Source organism: Amphiura filiformis, chromosome 2 (genome assembly GCF_039555335.1).
Source record: "Amphiura filiformis chromosome 2, Afil_fr2py, whole genome shotgun sequence".
NCBI classification, from domain to species: domain Eukaryota; kingdom Metazoa; phylum Echinodermata; class Ophiuroidea; order Amphilepidida; family Amphiuridae; genus Amphiura; species Amphiura filiformis.
Genome location: NC_092629.1, coordinates 86,301,159 through 86,321,632, shown reverse-complemented (window position 1 = coordinate 86,321,632; position 20,474 = coordinate 86,301,159). Strand labels below are relative to the sequence as shown.

General features: G+C 38.2%; 1 protein-coding gene and 1 long non-coding RNA gene across 3 annotated transcripts in view; both read right to left on the bottom strand.

Annotated features, from left to right (window-relative positions):
• Window positions 1-20,474, bottom strand: part of LOC140146750 (E3 ubiquitin-protein ligase znrf2-like) — a 125,443-nt gene that overhangs the window by 88,065 nt on the left and 16,904 nt on the right.
• LOC140146751 (uncharacterized) lies at window positions 753-18,560 on the bottom strand. Of its 2 annotated transcripts, none has more exons than XR_011858296.1 (5): window positions 18,461-18,560; window positions 12,111-12,170; window positions 3,002-4,454; window positions 2,045-2,456; window positions 753-1,568 (listed from the first exon to the last, which is right to left on the bottom strand). It is a non-coding gene; the product is annotated as an uncharacterized lncRNA (long non-coding RNA). The 2 variants fall into 2 exon arrangements; XR_011858297.1 differs by having other exon boundaries at window positions 3,002-4,188.

Sequence of the window (20,474 nt, the reverse complement as noted above, 5' to 3'; positions counted from 1 at the left end):
AGGGCCAAGATGGGCCAAAGGCACACCTACGGGTATGGTCAATCTTTGTGCCAAATATGAGCCCCAGGGCCCTTGTAGTTTTGGAGATAGACCTGTCAATATGAATGGTCAGGAAAAGGAGAAGAAGAAGGAGAAGAACTAGATGGCACAGTTGTGTTTGACCAAACACGAATATCTATGCCTGTGATTCCCACCCCAACCCCTTAACCCGCCATGACTCTCAATCCATCCTGACACCCCGTAATATATTTAATGCTAAAATGCTATTAGTATACAGACTAAAAACATTTAATTAAAAATCACAGAATACCTCTTAAGTTTAAGCCCAAAACGGAGTGTCTCTTTGCGGTTAACCCCTTGCTTTAAAATTAGGGGCCCTTCGACCCCTCAAGACGTCCTTTGGGGCAGTTATTGCGTTCTGGTTCTAAACCCTTGAAGTGAAAACTCATCATTTTATGGTAGTCGACTTTTAATTAATGGCATTAAGGTTAGCAGCTATTTGAAATTGCGAATAGTAATGATCTTTGGGAAATATTGCATTGCTCAAGTCATAGCAAATCATGTAGCAGAATCCAAATCACAGATATACTTTTGTAGGTCCTGTGGTTAACTCATTTGAAATAATAAATTAAGCAAGTTCTCTAAGTATATAATATGTAGAATGCAAAATATCAAGGTGTTATTTTTCCAATAATATATTGATTTAGATAATGACACAATATTTTTTGGTTGCTACAACCAACAATACCTCGTCGACCCTTAAGGTACACCTTACGCTATGGATCAGCCGGTAAACATTTTGGTCTACAATTACTCTACATCATACATCCGCTAATCTCAAGGTGTGGTAGTCATAAGTGTCACTAGTCTGAGAAAAAAGTGGGGTCGTTAGTCCTAAGACTTGCTAGTCCGAATAAAAAAATAGGGTTCTCTAACCAAATATATGTTTGGACTAATGAACCATGTTATTATTTTTGCGGACTAGCGAACCACATGTTGGACTAGTAACCTTCACTATACATTGGTGTGCCTCAAGTTTGGTAGTGATGTAGTGCGTATTTTTGTATTTTTGGTGGGCTCACTCAGTATTGAGTCGTGTGTGTTAAGTTGCACACGTACAAGGGTGGTTAGCGTGGCACAACTGCTAAAAGACATTAACGTCACTACCTAACTTGATGTGAACCAAAGAATATTGTCGTAATTCTACTTTTATAGTTTGTAAGATATAGTGCATTGCACTTGTATGCATCAAATGTCAGTGTCACTTGTTGAGGTCCTTATTGTATTTATAATTGGAGCAAACATATACCAGTGCACTATGGATGTAGTTAGTTTATGCACCACATAAATTACTATGCAAGTATTTAAGTTCTCATAAAATGTTCACCGTGCACATTAAGATTTTTCTTCAAAGTTGAATTGTTGACATTTCAGTCTGGCAGCATGTTGGGAAAGTGTTGAATGAATGCGACAGATTATAGATGGCAGCTTTTGATTTCCAAATCATCATCCTCTTGTCTTTTAAGAATTGTGCCATAAAGCCAGTATCCTCCGTAGTACTGCTACACCTGGAAATGTAAATAAAATGATTAATTACACGTTATTATCAGGAGCAATACTAATATCCTAAACTTTTCGAAGTATACTGTTTGCTGTGGTTTGGTATTGAGACTGAAGACGAAGTGAAAATCATGTGCCAGTTAAATGTGTTTAGTTGTTTTTTGCCAAAAAATATAATGGTTATATAAACGAAAGTACTTTGCAGAGTCGTGTACGTATACAAACATGCCACAACATACTAAGGTAGCTGTACACACAGATATAGGTATACTGAATGACTATTGCGGACATAATAACTGTTAATTAATGTCGGTGAGCAGGGCACATACCTAGTTACCAGTTTGGCTGGGGGATCCCTCGTTCAATACATTGTGGCTGCTGGAAGCTGCAGCTAGGCTGGAGAAGGCTGTACACTAGTAAATAAGTGTGGGCGTTAAGGCTGAAGCGAAAGGCATACAAATATGGTAACCAAATATTTACTAACCTTGTGAACAAGTAGAGTAGATTTGAGACTGGTTAAAAAGTTGTGAAGTTGGTACTGGAAAGTTGAATTATGTCAGCCTGTGATTTGTAGAGATGTAGAGATGCTCTGATGTAATTGAGTTGCCATGAAGTTGGTACTGTCTGTGATAGAGATGTAGTTGGTACTGGCTACAGATGTAATTGGAGAGACATGGTACTGCAAGTAGTGCTTCTGCAATGCTCTTGTCCACCTTAGTGTGTACTGATAATGAAGAGTCAGGATTGATGCTTTCTTAGCATACTAATGACAGCTGTGTCATCGTGAATTAAGTTGTTTTGAGTGTTCATGGTGATACTTCATAATTGTCTTGAATAATATAGTTGGCTTCTAATTTTGCAGTGAAATTTGCAGATGATTTCTCTTGCAGGACTACCTGTAGAAAAAAAAAACACCCAAAAACAGGGAAATAGGAAAATGGAAACATTAGAAATTTAGTCCCATCAATATTTATATCCTACATATAACAGAATTGAAATAGTTTTGGTGAGCAAATCCAATGCATTTTGTCTGACCATTTTAAATATAAAGACATGGGAACGCATTTTTTACATGGAACCAGAGGATGGATCCAAAAGGATACAAATCTGTTACATCAGCAATGGACAAAGTAAGAACAGGAAAAAATGTGAAACAACATGCAATGAGGGTAAAATTATGTAAAATACAAATGGTATAAATGAAGTTACAAACTTCACGTTTTGAAAAGACAAGACTAATGGTCTTTCTTTTTCAAGAGATTAAAGACAGAGCCAGCTCTTGGTATACAACTTGTAGAGCCCAGCTGTAATTATAAAATGAGAAAATTCATGTACATGGGGTGAAGCCTTGGGATTTCTTTATAGAACTCATACCATCCCTCTGACATACCTTAAGCTAAAGCGAAAGGCATACAAATATGATAACCAGGTGCTCACTTACCTTGTGAATAAGAAGAGTAGATTTGAAACTGGTTGAAAAGTTGTGAAGTTGGTCGAAGTCGGAGATTTGTAGAGATGTAGTTGATACTGGTCAGATGTAACTGGGTTGGCATGAAGTTGGTACTGCAAGAACATGCAGTGCACCTGCAATGCTGTAGTTCATCTTAATGTATAGTGACATTGAAGATTCAAGATCAATGCTGTGACACTGTGTATTTTCTTGAGTTTGGACATTTTGACTGCTGATGGTGACGTTGTGTTGTGTGCAACATATTAGTTGAAATTTTGTTTATAAAACACCAAATATAGAAATAGGCTGTCATCTGTTCACATTCTGTCATCTGTTCACATTCTGTCGTCTGTTCACATTCTGTCGTCTGTTCACATTGTGTCGTCTGTTCACATTGTGTCGTCTGTTCACATTCTGTCGTCTGTTCACATTCTGTCGTCTGTTCACATTGTGATCTGTTCACATTCTGTCATCTGTTCACATTGTGATCTGTTCACATTCTGTCATCTGTTCACATTCTGTCATCTGTTCACATTCTGTCATCTGTCCACATTCTATCATCTGTTCACATTCTGTCATCTGTTCACATTCTGTCATCTGTTCACATTCTTTCGTGTGTCCACATTCTGTCGTCTGTTCACATTCTGTCGTCTGTTCACATTCTTTCGTCTGTTCACATTCTTTCGTCTGTCCACATTCTGTCGTCTGTCCACATTCTGTCGTCTGTCCACATTCTGTCGTCTGTTCACATTCTGTCGTCTGTTCACATTCTGTCGTCTGTTCACATTCTGTCATCTGTTCACATTCTGTCATCTGTTCACATTGTCATCTGTTCACATTCTGTCATCTGTTCACATTGTCATCTGTTCACATTCTGTCATCTGTTTACATTCTGTCATCTGTTCACATTCTGTCATCTGTTCACATTCTGTCATCTGTTCACATTCTGTCATCTGTTCACATGCTGTCATCTGTTCACATTCTGTCATCAGTTCACATTCTGTCATCTGTTCACATTCTGTCATCTGTTCACATTCTGTCATCTGTTTACATTGTGATCTGTTCACATTCTGTCATCTGTTCACATTCTGTCATCTGTTCACATTCTGTCATCTGTTCACATTCTGTCATCTGTTCACATTCTGTCATCTGTTCACATTCTGTCATCTGTTCACATTCTTTCATCTGTCCACATTCTGTCGTCTGTTCACATTGTCATCTGTTCACATTCTGTCATCTGTCCACATTCTGTCATCTGTTCACATTGTCATCTGTTCACATTCTGTCATCTGTTCACATTCTGTCATCTGTTCACATTCTGTCATCTGTTCACATTCTGTCATCTGTTCACATTCTGTCATCTGTTCACATGCTGTCATCTGTTCACATTCTGTCATCTGTTCACATTCTGTCATCTGTTCACATTCTGTCATCTGTTCACATTCTGTAAAGAAATGAAGTTTCATCTTGTCAACATTCAACATTATGTACATGCATGGTGAAATATGCTCAACATTCTGCTATCATTCTGTTGATGTTCTGCAAATAAATAAGCTTGACATTCTGCATAGAAACAGGGTTGACATTTTGATAACATTGCTTTATAGAAACAGATTTGACATTCTGTATAATTATAATATATAATTATATATTACATGTTTGTATTCTGCATAGTAAACTGCTTGGCATTTTCTTAAACAAAATAAGTTTGAGATTACAGTATGTTCATATTCTGTACAGCAATAGCCTGGCCAATATGTTCCCATATACAAATATGCTTGACATTTGCAAAAGACTTTTGTTCATATTCTGTATTCCATTAACATTCTGAAGACAATAAAAATAGAACATTGTGTTCACATTTTGCATACAACAATGCTGACACACTGTGCACAAAAAAGCTAAGATTCTGTTATCCTTTTTACATTTATGAACATTCTGCATGAAGCAGCTAGGGCTTGATGTTGTGCTAGACATTCAATAAACACTTAATCTTTCTTTATGAAACTGATAGGGAATGAGATTTAGCATGATGTTACTATTATAAACTGTAGTTACGTTCAGCTTGTAATTTCTGGTCAGAACTGAGGATGACATGAAACTCGGAACACTGTATGTTTGCCATTAACACTTCATTACTGCACTGTTACATTGATTCTAGAGGAGATTTCTATGATTTCATACAAAGAGCAACTGGTTCATGGTAGCTGAAATGTGATGCTAACACTGATGCATTATATTCTACAGGCATTGGCTTAATGTAAACATGGTCTAGCAGAGTTCCTTTACCAGTGGTAGGAGAGGTTATCAGTTGGTGATATGTCTGTAATGCATTAATTGGTGGTTTCTTCAGTAGATCATGATTGAAATCGCCCAAAATAACAACATAATCAACATCTAGCATCTCTATCTGGGTGCACAAGTTGTTAAGCACATCGGAAAGAATAGTAATGCTTGTACTGACTGGCTTGTAGACTGTCATGATAACCATAGATGGATTGCCATTGGTTCTTATAGCAAGAATATCACATTCATCTACTTCAAGTGGTAGTGCAGTAAATGGAACACTCTCATGAATATACATTGCAGTACCTCTGCCTTTAGCATGTCCAGGATGTTTTCTCATGGCAACAAGTTGATATCCAGGTATTCCATAGTTACTCATGTTATGATCAGTACTCAACCATGTTTCTGATAGGGCTATGATATGAGCTTTCCTGATTTCAAAGTCACATTTGATATCATCAATGTGTTTGGAAAGACTTTGTACATTGTGATGAACTATTATAAAATGTTCTCTGTGATTGGTGTGCAGAATCGGGTTAGCAACTGAAAGGTCACATGGTAACATATTTGATAAGTGCTGCTGAAGTGTTTCATTACAGAAAATTCTCTTTGGATCATAGTCTGAGAGATATAGACCAGTGAGGTGTGTGACACGACTAATTGCAACATAGGCCATGCATGCTTTTATTCCTTTCAACGAAATAACTGCTTGATCTGTTGACTGTCCTTGTACCTTGTGCATAGTGATTGCCCAGGCTAGTTTCAGTGGATATTGCTTCCGTATTCTAGTTTGATGGCCATATTCATCATGTATTTCAATGCTTTCTTTATGCGGTTTTATGACAACACAGCTAGCATATTCATTTGGTAGAGGGCTTTTTGTCTTGCATTTGCACCACACTTTGCATTATCAAATTGTACATAGATAGCACTTGGTTGATTGTTTGCATCATCAGGAAGGATCGATTTGACTGTGCCAGTGACTCCATTGCAAAGACCGTCAGGTACATCTAGATTTGTTGTAAGCATTACTCTAGCTTCCACTGCTAAGCATAGGTGAGATTGCAGCACTGTTTTACCAATTTCTTCAGACTTATATGGTATTTTCCTGGTTTGACTTTGTCCTGCACGTTCTTTGATATCAAGAGCAAGGATGGTGGTTTTTTGACTTGGAAGAGATTCTAGCATTGTTTGGTTATGTTTGTCAACATCTTTATTGAATGCATAGATATGAAGTGCTTCCTTTGGTGGAGTCAAACTTGTTTCAGATTCAAGTGTTCGTGACAAAAGCTTCCTATTATCATCTGGATTTATAGCATCACCTTTTTTTCTTGCACGTAAGCGATTAAGTAGTTGTGCAAATTCAAGATCATCTTGTTGACGCATGATTTGTGTGAGTTCACTGCCTTTGAAATTGTCAGTCCACATGTCATTCAATGGATTATCATCAGGTACACATAATGAAGTGGAATTGATGGGTGGTATTTGATAGAAATCTCCGACAGCTAATACTGAAATATTGCCAAAGAATGAACGATCTGAAGCTCGCTTGATTTGCTGTAGTCTACCGTGAATGTATTGTAACTGCTTTTTGCTAACCATTGAGATCTCATCTATGATCAGTAACTGCAAGTGCTGCAACTTTGTACGCATAGTATTGAGTGACTCTTCTCTAAGTGGTTTGTAATCTTTAGTCGCATGGATACTGATATTCAGAGCAGAACAAATTGTTTGTCCTTCAACATTGAAAGCAGCTGTGCCAAGGTGTGCAACAACCAGTACTGTCTTTTCTTGTTGTGTTTCACGTAAGGTGTCAAAGATTTTCTCTGCATGATATCTGATACATCTTGTTACATGAGATTTGCCTGTGCCAGCTCCACCAGTGAGAAATATTCTGAAAGGTTCTGGGTTTTCACCATTCATTTTATTCATACACCATTGGTGGACATACTTGAAAAGCTGTAACTGTTTATCATTGAGAGCTCTGATCATTGATGCAACTTGGTCATCTGAGGGAACTGATCTTATCGTTTCAACTGGTGATCGATATTGGTTATCATTGCATTTGTTGGATGGATTTGCTTGCAATTCAGGAATTTCAATGTCATTGAAATCATCATCAGATTCATTGTTTAACATGATTTTGTCTTCAAGATCATCAAGACGTTGCTGTTCAGCTTGTGGTGCTAATGCAGCCCATGCATCTTCAAGATTATCATTTGCATTTTGCATTTCATTCCATGCAGTATCTATTTTGTCATTGATAGGTTCATATTTCTTCATGTTGTCTTTGACGACTTGTTTGACAGATTTCACACCTTCAGGTGTTCTAACAAAACCAGTGTGATAGTACAATGCAAAGCTTTCAAAATCTTCTGGCTTGAGCTCAATGTTACGATGTGGCAAGTACATGCGTATGATGTTCATATAGTACTTTTCAGGATCTTTTTCAAGCTTTATCTTTGGATAGCGTACAATTGCAGGTTTGCCTACACGTTCTATTGCAATTCCAAGATCTCTGCCTAGATACTCAAGATCATACTTTCTGCTTGTATTTCTTGAACTTTCTTCCTCTTCATCCGATTCATCATTACTAGCTCTGTTTCCAGTTTTTGATGATGCAAAGCGAAACTTGGATGCAAATGTTGCCAAGCACATGTCATTGAAATTGGGCATGTCAGGTCTGCCATAATACTTTTCAAGCAAATTTGTCATCCATACTGGCTCTGTGGGGTCTTTATTTTGCATCAGAGATAGTGGCAGTGATATTCTTTGACCATCTGGATCTGTCTGTACAAAAATGACTTCTCTTGTACAATCTTTCAAGTGCATGCTACATACTCTGTATATACTTTCCATAACACTTAACTCTCGACTGTGTAGATATACATTTCCAATTTTTCTCAGCTCTGTAATAGCATCGCTATTGTCTTGTCTGGCTTCTTTCTGTGCATTTTTCAACAGATCACCTACTTGACGTTCAGATTTGGTTAAATACGACATGATATATTTGATACAACTATAAGCATCAAGTACAAGTTGAATGTCCATATTGCCATTCCAAGCACGTATCAGGTGAGGATTGTAGTTATTGATCAAAACTTCTGCAGGTTTTCTTTTCAGATATATGGTAGATCGTGATGCGAGTGTTTCAAGTGCCATTTCTAGTTCTGCTTGAGGAACATTTGCAGCATCAAAGATTTCAGCAACAGATGTCTTTTCTGTGATTTCTATATCTGGGTCAGTCAGAGTATCATGTATTTTCTGGATCAATTCTTTAGCTTCAATTGTTGCATCTGCCTCTCCTTGATCATCAAGTACATGTAATTCATCAGGAGTGTCATCATTACTTTCATCTTCATCATCATCTGAATCATCATATGTATCTAGGTTTCTAGCTATGAAAGTTCGTTCTGAAGGTGGTTTTGGAAAGTTGAATCTACATGTTTTGCCTGTTTTATGACAAGACTTGGTATGATTCTTGCTATGCATTTGACATGATTTGACAATTTCATGGAGTTCTGGATCATCATCTTCAGATGGTAGTTCACATGATACATATTTGTCAACAAATTCAACAATATCACAATCTGATACATCATATACATCAGGAGCATCTTCTACCCAAACTAGCATATGAATGTGTGGCCAGCCTCTCTGTTGGAACTCTGTACGATAAAAATAGTCAACAACTTTGCCAATAGGTTCAGCAGGTGATTTAAGGATATCTTTGATGTACTTTTTCACTCTGTGCTCAAACATTCTAGCAGGGGTTACTGTGTTTGAATATATGTGTTCACAATGTGTGTTCCAATCCATATCTTTGTGCTCTTCTGGTGTAAGAGGTTGTTTGCCTTGCTGTTCAAGAATTGCATTGTCAATTTCAATCCATCTACGGTCAGCAGCACTAAAGGTTAGAAACCATGTGGGAATGCCAATTTGACGAATCATTGCAAATAAATCTTTGAGAGTTGCGTCCCAATAAGATGGTGTTCCTCTTATCTGTCTTAAATATCGAAATGCTGAATCTCTTTCAACCAGTTGTTTGACTTGTTCTTTGTCTGCAAGCATGTCAGGTGTGATCGCTTTTCCATCAGGAGTTTTGGTATGGCCTTGTCTCATAGCAATTGAAATCTGAGATGTTATCATGTTCAATTCTGTGGCATATTGAGCAAAGAAAATATACTGTGGATCACTAGCAAATCGAGTATCTGACGAAAATAGATGAGCATTGAAATATCTGCTTGGAGAAACCTTTGGATCTCTTTGTGCTTTGTACGTATTCTTGCCATCTGGAAATTGAACTGGGAATGCTTCTGCTTCTACATTGAGAACACTGATAGGTCTGTTGCCTTCTGCAGGTGCAAGACTAAGTATGGAATCATCAAGGTGATCTGCAACATATTGTGTAAAGTCAACTGGCTGCAAACATGATACGAGTGGAACGGATGTGTGAGTGATATCATCATCATTGTCACTGTCATTCTGATTTGTTTCACTGTTTTCCTCATTGACATTGGCATCATCATTTTCATTGTCATGATTTGTTTCACAGTTTTCTTCATTGACATTATCATTATCACTGTCATGATTTGTTTCATACTTTTCCTCATTGACATCTTCATGATCATTTTCACTGTCATTTTGATTAGTTCCACAGATTTTTTCATTTGCATTTTCAGATTGATCTTGATATCTTGTATTATCAGTCTCTGGTTCATAGATTTCTGTAGATGCAGTTTCAGATAAATCTTCATCTTTGTTATCATCATTTCTATTATGCACTGATTCAGAAATGTCATCTTCAAGCTCAGAGTCACTTATATCCATATCACAAGGTTCTTCAATTTCAGAGTCACTGATTTCCATATCAACAGGTTCTTCAAGTTCATTTGTTATGATAGATGAAGTCGTACTAATAGTATCATTGATCTCATGGATGTTTTGTATTGCTATTTCTGAAGGTTCTTGTTGATCTGTGAGGTCTGCAATCTGATTTGGTTCCAAGTTAATAATATTGTCATTTTCTGATTCCAAGCTTTCAGCATTTTCAGTAGCTATGATTGGATCATTGTCAATTGCATCCAATTGATTAGCATCTATATCAATGTCTTCAAACACTGGATTTATTTGCTTCAGTACATTGAGAGCTGTTCTGATCTTACTGGGAGAAACTTGCTTGTACATAACGTGACCTTTGTATTGCAATTTACGTTTCAGTTTGACTCGAATGATACTGTCATCACTGGGAAGCCGTGGCAATGCTTTTGCTGTACTATCTACATCAGCTTTTACACAAACAACCTGGCCATGAATACCTTTCTGACAGCCTTTGTATAAAGGAACTAATTTCATGAAAGGAATCACAGGTGCAATCAAGTGTCTTTCAAGGATGTTAAGTTCTGACAGTTCTGCAGGCTGTGGACACAGTTCTAGGTTATTGGATTGTGACAATCGTGGAACTATATTCTGTTTGATGTTGTTGTGACATGTTTTACAAATCCATGCATCAGTTGGGAGGGTTTCATAATTAGTATTGGTTGGCATTGCTGATAACAAGCTAGATTTACTGTACTTTGCTTTATCGAATGAGACAACCTGATTTCTGAATAATGAGCGATTGCATACAAGGCAAGTGAAGATTGGCTTTTCTCTTTGGATTTCAGTCTTAAATTTCTGGACAACTTTTGTAATATCATTTGTAGAAGATTCACGAGAGGTTTTAGTCTGTTGGATCTGTCTAGCTTTTCTTTCAGGTTCTTGATAGGCTACTTTCTTTAGGTTCAAAATTGCATCTCTATTTCTCAAGTAGTATATGCTCCTTTTAATCAACACCAAAGCTTTGTTTCTAATGTAATTAATCCTTTTCTTTTGCAGTATTGTATCATTGTTTTTTGTATAGTTCTCTTTTCTGTTTTTCAGTATGGATGACCTGTTTGATTCGTAGTGGTCTTTTCTATTTTGCAGAAAGGACGGTCTGTTTGAGCTGTAGTGGTCTTTTCTATTTTTCAGTACAGATGGCCTGTTTGAGCTGTAGTGGTCTTTTCTATTTTTCAGTACAGATGGCCTGTTTGAGCTGTAGTGGTCTTTTCTATTTTTCAGTAAAGATGGCCTGTTTGAGCTGTAGTGGTCTTTTCTATTTTTTAGTACAGATGGTCTGTCTGAGCTGTAGTGGTCTTTTCTATTTTTCAATACAGATCTTCTGTTTGATTTGTAGTAGTCTTTCTTGCTGTTCAGTATCAATGACTTGCTTGTTTTGTAGCTGTCTTTTCTATTTTTCAGTAAGGATGGCCTGTTTGAGCTGTAGTGGTCTTTTCTATTTTTCAGTACAGATGGTCTGCTTGATTTGTAGTTGTCTTTTCTATTTTTCAGTACAGATGGTTTGTTGGATTTGTAGTAGTCTTTCTTGCTGTTCAGTATCAATGACTTGTTTGAGCTGTAGCGGTCTTTTGAATTTTTCAATATGGATGACCTGTTTGCCATGTAATGCACTCTTTTCTTTTCTAGTATTCTCTCTCTGTGTTTGGCATAGTATCTTTTACTCTTGGCTTGACGTTTTGCTTTCTTAGTATCATTTTCTGTCCAAAAAGAACAACCTGGCTGATCATTATCACTGGAATTATTTAATTCATTTGTACTGGACTTAGATTGCAGACCTGTAATACAACTCGTAATTTCTGATACACTTTGACCAGAATTGTCATGATCTGTAAATGGGTTATGATCTGTACATGGGTTTGAATCAAAACATGAAGGATCTGTAGCATTTTGAGTCAAATGAAAGCATATATTAGAAATTGCACTTGGTACTGACCTTTCAACTGAACCAATTGATATAGCATGTAATGAGGTTGTCTCATCTCTGTTTGCATCTCTGATAGCAGGTGTAGATGGTGGATCTGTTGATTCAATTACAGAAAGAACATTCATTGACGTTTGATTTGCAGATTCATTATTTGATTGACATTCTGTATCACTCTGCTGAATCAAGGAGACAGGAAGAATCACTTCACATTCATTCTTTGCTTGACATTCTGTAAGGCATTCTCTAGCAATTTCTGTATCACGCACCTGACCCGAAGGTACAGGAGGTATCACTTCACATTCATTCTTTGCTTGAGATTCTGTATGAGATTCTGTATGCAATTCTGTATGAGATTCTGTATGCAATTCTGTATCATCCTCCTGAACCGAGGTTACAGGAGGTAATAGAGGAAAGTGGTGAAGAACACCAAGCAAGTTTGGAAAAGGAATGTGGTGAAAGAACACCAGGTAAGTTATGAATAGAAAGTGGTAAAAGAACACCAGGTAAGTTATGAATAGAAAGTGGTAAAAGAAAACCAGGCAAGTTAGGAAAAGAAAGTGGTGAAATAACACCAGATAAGTTGGGAAAAGAAAGTGGTGAAAAAAGACCAGGTAAGTTAAGAAATTAAAGTGGTGTAAGAATGCCAGGTAAGTTAGGAAAAGAAATTGGTGAAAGAACATTAAGTAAGTTATGAAAAGAGTGGTGAAATAACACCAGGTAAATTATGGAAATAAAGTGATGAAAGAAAACCAGGCAAGTTATGAAAAGAGTGTGGTGAAAGACACCAGGGAAGTTAAAATAAAATGGTGAAATAACACCAGGTAAGTTAAGAAAATTAGACAGTGGTGAAAGAACACCAGATAGGTATATAAATAGTTCATAGTGTAGTTGCCAATTGGTGAGTTAGTAGACAGATATATTGTAGTAGGAAACACAGACAATAGATAGTTATTTTAATAGTGGATCAATTAAAGAATTATGTATGGGGAGGAAGGGCATTGCATCAGGGATGGTAGGTTATTAATATGACAAATAAGTGAGTGAGTCATAAGAAATGGGATTCAAACCCAGATAGGAAAATGAGAACAAAATCAAGTACATGGGTTGATGTTGGATGTGAAATGAGTTACGAATTGGTTAGTTACCAGGTGCATCATTAAGGCAGTGTTAAATGTTTATTTGACATTGACAAATGTTTGAGCACACGTGGATAAGTGAATAAAGATAACGGATTACAAGTGGTGTAAGTGATAAAGGGAGTAAAAAGGTTAACCAGGGGATAAATGGAATAAGGTGGCAAGATAGTGTTGGATGGGTGGATTTTGTAGGTATACATACCATTTATTGGTTTACAATATCCATAGTGCATTTGTATAATGCATAATGTCCCAATGTCATCAACAATTACGGATACGTCAGATATTATTTGGTAAGTAGTGATGATAACCAGAAACCAGGGTTGGTCACATACAAAACATCAGATTAACATGAAAAAAATCCCAGAAATAAACAAGTAGATTAGTACATTACTCTGTGTGTTAAATATCTATAATAAATTACTGAAACTGGAAAATTGGTGAGGCTAAAAACTTTTTTGTTTTAATATTATTTTGGAAAACAGACTTTTGCGATGCGAAGAACAAGGTTGTGCGCACTTCAATAAAATGTTCAATTTTGTTTTTGTTTACGTTAACCCCAACTGAACACAAGGGATTTTTGCTATCGGAAGGGAAAGAAGAAACGAAAAAGGAGAGAAGATGAAGAAAGAAGTCACTTTGCACCCCGGATTCAACCTCGGACCCCTCGCATGCCACGCGGAAGATCCCCAGCATGTAGCCACACAGGTGACGTTGGCCCGGCCAATGATTCCCTGGGCATATATGACTTAGGCTGATTGCGTCATCAAGTCACGTGCAATGCGTGCACGAGCAGTGGTTTTCATAGTGAGATTTAGTGAGATCTAGTTCAGTAAGGGTTATTTTGGCCTATACCTAGGAAAAACATGCTACATAACCCTAACTGAACACAAGGGATGTTTGCTATCGGAAGGGAAAGAAGAAACGAAAAAGGAGAGAAGATGAAGAAAGAAGTCACTTTGCACCCCCGGGATTCGAACCTCGGACCCCTCGCATGCCACGCATGAAGATCCCCAGCATGTAGCCACACAGGTGACGTTGGCCCGCCAACGATTCCCTGGGCATATATGACTTAGGCTGATTGCGTCATCAAGTCACGTGCAATGCGTGCACGAGCAGTGGTTTTCATAGTGAGATTTAGTGAGATCTAGTTCAGTAATGGTTAAGGGAGTCAAATTAAGTTAAATTAGTTTCAAAAGCACGGAAAGCTCCCTGCGTGCTAAGCACTAAGTAAACAGTCACAATACACTACAATACAGTCATGCTGTTTAACATGAACACCTGCAAATCCTATGTCTGGTCTGATATTGGGTCAGTCATTACACAGGAGAATCTTACTTGAGTAATTAAAATGTATTGTTTATTCAACTAATTTGTCAACATCATCATGTCAGTGTTCAAACTTAAAGGATTACTGCTTTTTATGGAGAACCTATTGTCAACAGTCAATTGTTTGTTTATTGAATTAGGTCAAGTGTTTGATGCTTTTGTGTTGAAGGATCATTGAAAGAATATCCAATTTCACTATTTTGAAGTCTCCAAATCACCCAAATTAATCAGTTGCCAAACTGCGATTTGGTAGCCCAAATGGGTGACTTTTGAAGATTTTCCCTGCAACTTTTGACAATTTCTTTTCCCATACATGTAGAGACAGATGGTTAAAACAAGGCGGTTCTCGAACCACGAGTCTCGCCTGCATTTGCAATTACTTTTGGTAGAGGTAAATGAATTTGGCTGTTATCAGCTGGGCACGATTATCTGGCTGATGGTGACTGTACCCACCAAGAGTCATGCCCATGCAACAGTTTTTACTAATTTGACCTCAGATGACCCTGAAATGACCTTCCAAAAATTTGGCTCTAAATGTTGACTGCACCCACCAAGTTTCATGTCTATCCGACAGTTTTTACTAATTTGACCTCAGATGACCCCTGGTGGTCGCAAAATGACCTTCCGAAAATTTGGCTTTAAAGGTTGACTGTAGGCACCAAGTGTCATGCCCATACGATAGTTTGTACTAATTTGACCTCAGATGACCCCTGATGACCCCTGGTGACCCCGAAACGACCTTCCAAAAATTTGGCTTCAAATTTTGACAGTACCCACCAAGTTTCATGCCCACCCGACAGTTGTTACTCATTTGACCTCAGATGACAACTGGTGACCTCAAAATGACCTTCCAAAAATTTGGCTTAAAATGGTGACTGTACCCACCAAGTTTCATGCCCATACGACTGTTTTTACTCATTTGACCTCAAATGACCCCTGGTGACCTCAAAATGACCTTCCAAAAATTTGGCTTTAAATATTGACTGTACCAACCAAGTTTCATGCCCATCCGACAGTTTTTACTAATTTGACCTCAGATGACCCTTGGTGACCTCGAAATGACCTTCCAAAAATTTGACTTTAAATGTTGACTGCACCCACCAAGTTTCATGCCCATGTGACAGTTTTTACTCATTTGACCTCAGATGACCCCTGGTGACCTCAAAATGACCTTCCAAAAATTTGGCTTTAAATATTGACTGTACCAACCAAGTTTCATGCCCATCCGACAGTTTTTACTAATTTGACCTCAGATGACCCTTGGTGACCTCGAAATGACCTTCCACAATTTGACCTCAGATGACCCCTGGGCAAAACGACCTTCCAAAAATTTGGCTTTAAATATTGACTGTACCAACCAAGTTTCATGCCCATCCGACAGTTTTTACTAATTTGACCTCAGATGACCCTTGGTGTCCTCGAAATGACCTTCCAAAAATTTGGCTTTAAATGTTGACTGCACCCACCAAGTTTCATGCCCATACAACAGTTTTTACTAATTTGACCTCAAATGACCCTGGTGACCTCGAAATGACCATGCAAAATTTGGCTTTAAATGTTGACTGACCCACCAAGTTTCATGCTCATCCGACAGTTTTTATTAATTTGACCTCAGATGACCCCTGGTGACCTCGAAATGACCTTCCAAAAATTTGGCTTTTAAATGTTGACTGTACCCACCAAGTTTCATGCCCATTGACCTCAAATGACCCCTGGTGACCTCAAAATGACCTTCCAAAAATTTGGCTTTAAATATTGACTGTACCAACCAAGTTTCATGCCCATCCGACAGTTTTACTAATTTGACCTCAGATGACTCTTGGTGACCTCGAAATGACCTTCCAAGAATTTGGCTTTAAATGTTGACTGCACCCACCAAGTTTCATGCCCATATGACAGTCTTTACTAATTTGACCTCAGATGACCCCTGGTGACCCCGAAACGACCTTCCAAAAATTTGGCTTTAAATATTGACTGTACCAACCAAGTTTCATGCCCATCCGACAGTTTTACTAATTTGACCTCAGATGACCCTTGGTGTCCTCGAAATGACCTTCTAAAAATTTGGCTTTAAATGTTGACTGCACCCACCAAGTTTCATGCCCATACAACAGTTTTTACCAATTTGACCTCAAATGACCCCTGGTGACCTCGAAATGACCATGCAAAAATGTGGCTTTAAATGTTGACTGTACCCACCAAGTTTCATGCTCATCCGACAGTTTTTATTAATTTGACCTCAGATGACCCCTGGTGACCTCGAAATGACCTTCCAAAATTTGGCTTTTAAATGTTGACTGTACCCACCAAGTTTCATGCCCATCCGACAGTTTTACTAATTTGACCTCAGATGACCTCTAGATGACCTTGACCCACTAACTAATACAAACCGGTTCTGTCTCTTTTTACTAGTTTTTACTAATTTGACATCAGATGACCCTTGGTGTCCTCGAAATGACCTTACGAAAATTTGGCTTTAAATGTTGACTGCACCCACCAAGTTTCATGCCCATACAACAGTTTTTACTAATTTGACCTCAAATGACCCCTGGTGACCTCGAAATGACCATGCAAAAATTTGGCTTTAAATGTTGACTGTACCCACCAAGTTTCATGCTCATCCGACAGTTTTTATTAATTTGACCTTAGATGACCCTGGTGACCTCGAAATGACCTTCCAAAAATTTGGCTTTTAAATGTTGACTGTACCCACCAAGTTTCATGCCCATCCGACAGTTTTTACTAATTTGACCTCAGATGACCCCTAGATGACCTTGACCCACTAACCAATACAAACCGGTTCTGTCTCGGCTCAAGATGCACCCACCAAGTTTGAGGAACGTGCAACTCAGTCTCCGAGAAAATAGGCGGAAAGCAAACTTTAACCAAATTTGTCACATACACACACACATACACACCCCCACGGAAAAGTGATTATATAGTCTCCTGCCTTATCAGGCGAGACAAAAATGGGTGACTTTTAGCAATGCAGGTACAATTCTGGTAAGGCTCACCGTAACTCACAGGTTATCAGTGTCTGTGACTCTGTGCCAAATGCTTTGGCCCGTGTTGAAAGTGTTCTACAAAATTGTACATTTGTTTTGATTCCGAGATTCCCAAAATTCCGCTGCACCAGGTGAAATTACACCATAACTTTCAAAATTGGGTGCAAATAAATTAACTCAAACACTGTCATTGCACCTGACCATTACACCTGACCAATACAATAAAAAGAATATAAAATATCAGTACTGCAAAAGACAGTAACCGCAAAAGACAGTGATTGCGAAAGACGGGTGACCGCTAGAGTAACAAATTACATGATCAGAAAAAACAAGGGTATAAAGGAACATAGTTTTGGGTAGGAAATGTGACCACAGAAGGTTGTGGAAATATTCTTAGCAACCTCTGTTTCCATAAGGTCGATCATCACAAGAGTTATGGCATGTGAAAGCATAATGGTGTGAGATTCAAAAAACAAATAATGCCTTTAATGGGGGAAATTGAACAGAGCCTTGCTGTATGCGGGGGCTTTTTGAGAAAAGCACCCATGGAAACTTATTCTACAACTTAAAAGTGCCCCCTACACTGCATGTAGATGACTTTTAAAATTAACAACTTGATTTCCATAATATGAACTGAAAATAATATTAAAGATGATACCCTCTGGTCATGCTCTCCGCACTAAGTTCGGTTCTTAACATAATTTGCTCAATGCTCATAAGCTTTTAACCCGGACTTTTAACACACGCCCACACCGAGTCACATAGTGACCAGTAAGTCTCCCTCTGAACATAGGCCTACATGTAGTTCAACTTCAAGCAAGCAAAGCAAAAACCAAACAGGATTACAAATGAAATAGATTACAAGAGTAAAACAGTTACATACACTTACCTCACGTTTCTTGTCCTCCCTCTTCCTTCTTCTTTCCTCTCTTCTCTTTCTATCTTTCGAAGGCATACTGAAAACTTCAGAAATTATTGATACAGTATAAATAACATTAGAAGTCAAGATGCTAGAGTGAAGTAATGAACATCTCAAAGAAAGTAATTAGTTTTCAGATAAAATTATTATTAGAAGGGATATGGTACCAGTACTGAAACTTGGTACATGGGATGACCTCGGATGACCCCAAAATGACCTTCCAAAAATTTGGCTCTAAATGTTGACTGTACCCATCAAGTTTCATGCCCATAAAACAGTTTTTACTAATTTGACCTCAGATGACCCCTTCATGACCTTCCAAAAATTTGGCTCTAAATGTTGACTGTACCCACCAAGTTTCATGCCCATACAACAGTTTTTGCTAATTTGACCTCAGATGACCCCTGGATGACCTCGGGTGCGTTTTTACTAATTTGACCTCAGATGACCCTTGGATGACTCCGAAATGATCTTCCAAAAATTTGTCTCAAATGTTGACTGTAGGCCTACCGACCATGTTTCGTGCTTAAGGGTAGACGAGGTATTGTTGGTCGAAGCAACCAAAAAAATCGATTTTCATTATCTAGATCAATATATTATTGATATGCTACACCTTGATGTTTTGCAAAAATTCATTCTACAAATCGTATATTTTGCAAACTTGCTTAATTTATTGTTGTTAATGAGTTATGTACGTTTTACAAAAGTGTTGTTGTTTCAGCCCTCTTTACAACGTAACTCAAGAACCGCAGCACCTATAAAAGTATATCTGTGATATTTTAATTCTTCTACACGCTACCGCTATGAATTGAGCAATGCAGTTTTTGCCAAAGCGCACTACCATTCGTAAGATGCTGTGAACTACCAAATCACAACAGTTTAAAATAATTAATAACCTTAATACAACTTTTTACTAATTTGACCTGATGACCCCTGGATAACCCTGAAATGACCTTCCAAAAATTTCATGCCAATACGACAGTTTTTACAAATTTGACCTCAGATGACCCCTGGAGAGCCTTGGATGGCCCCAAAATGACCTTCCAAAAATTTGGCTTTAAATGTTGACTGTACCCACTCAGTTTCATGCCCATCCGACAGTTTTTACACATTATACCTCAGAAGACCCCTGGAGGACCTCGGATGACCCCGAAATGACCTTCCACAAATTTAACTCTAAATGTTGACTGTACCACTACCCACTCAGTTTCATGACCATACAACAGTTTTTAGTAATTTGACCTCAGATGACCCCTGATAATAATAGGCATTGTCTATAATGTATCTCTGTCTGTGTGTCTGTCCCCCTATGTTTTCGGAGACAAGGAGTTGCACGTTCATCAAACTTGGTGGGTGGGTGTATCTTGACCCGAGACAGAACGAGTTTGTATTGGTTAGTGGGTCAAGGTCACCCAGGGGTCATCTGAGGTCAAATTAGTAAAAACTGTTGTATGGAACTTGGTGGGTACAGTCAACATTTTATTTTTAGAGCCAAATTTTTGGAAGGTCATTTCGGTGTCATCAGGGGTCGTCTGAGGTCAAATTAGTTAAAACTGTCGTATAGGCATGAAACTTGGTGGGTGCAGTCAACATTTAGGGCCAAATTTTTGGAAGGTCATTTCAGGGTCATCCAGGGCTCAATTGAGGTCAAATTAGTGAAAACTGTTGTATGGGCATGAAACTTGGCGGGTACAGTCAACATTTAAAGCCACATTTTTGAAAGGTCATTTTGGGGTCACCAGGGGTCACCAGGGGTCATCTTAGGTCAAATTAGTAAAAACTGTTGGATGGGCATGAAACTTGGTGGATGCAGTCACCATTTAGAGCCAAATTTCTGGGAAGGTCAATTAGTAAAAACTTTTGTATGGGCATGAAACTTGGTGGGGACAGTCACCATCAGCCAGGTAATCGCGACCGCCAAATACGGGTGACCGCTAGTGCAATAATAAAACCTAACCATGACCTCCTCTACAAAGTGGTCAGG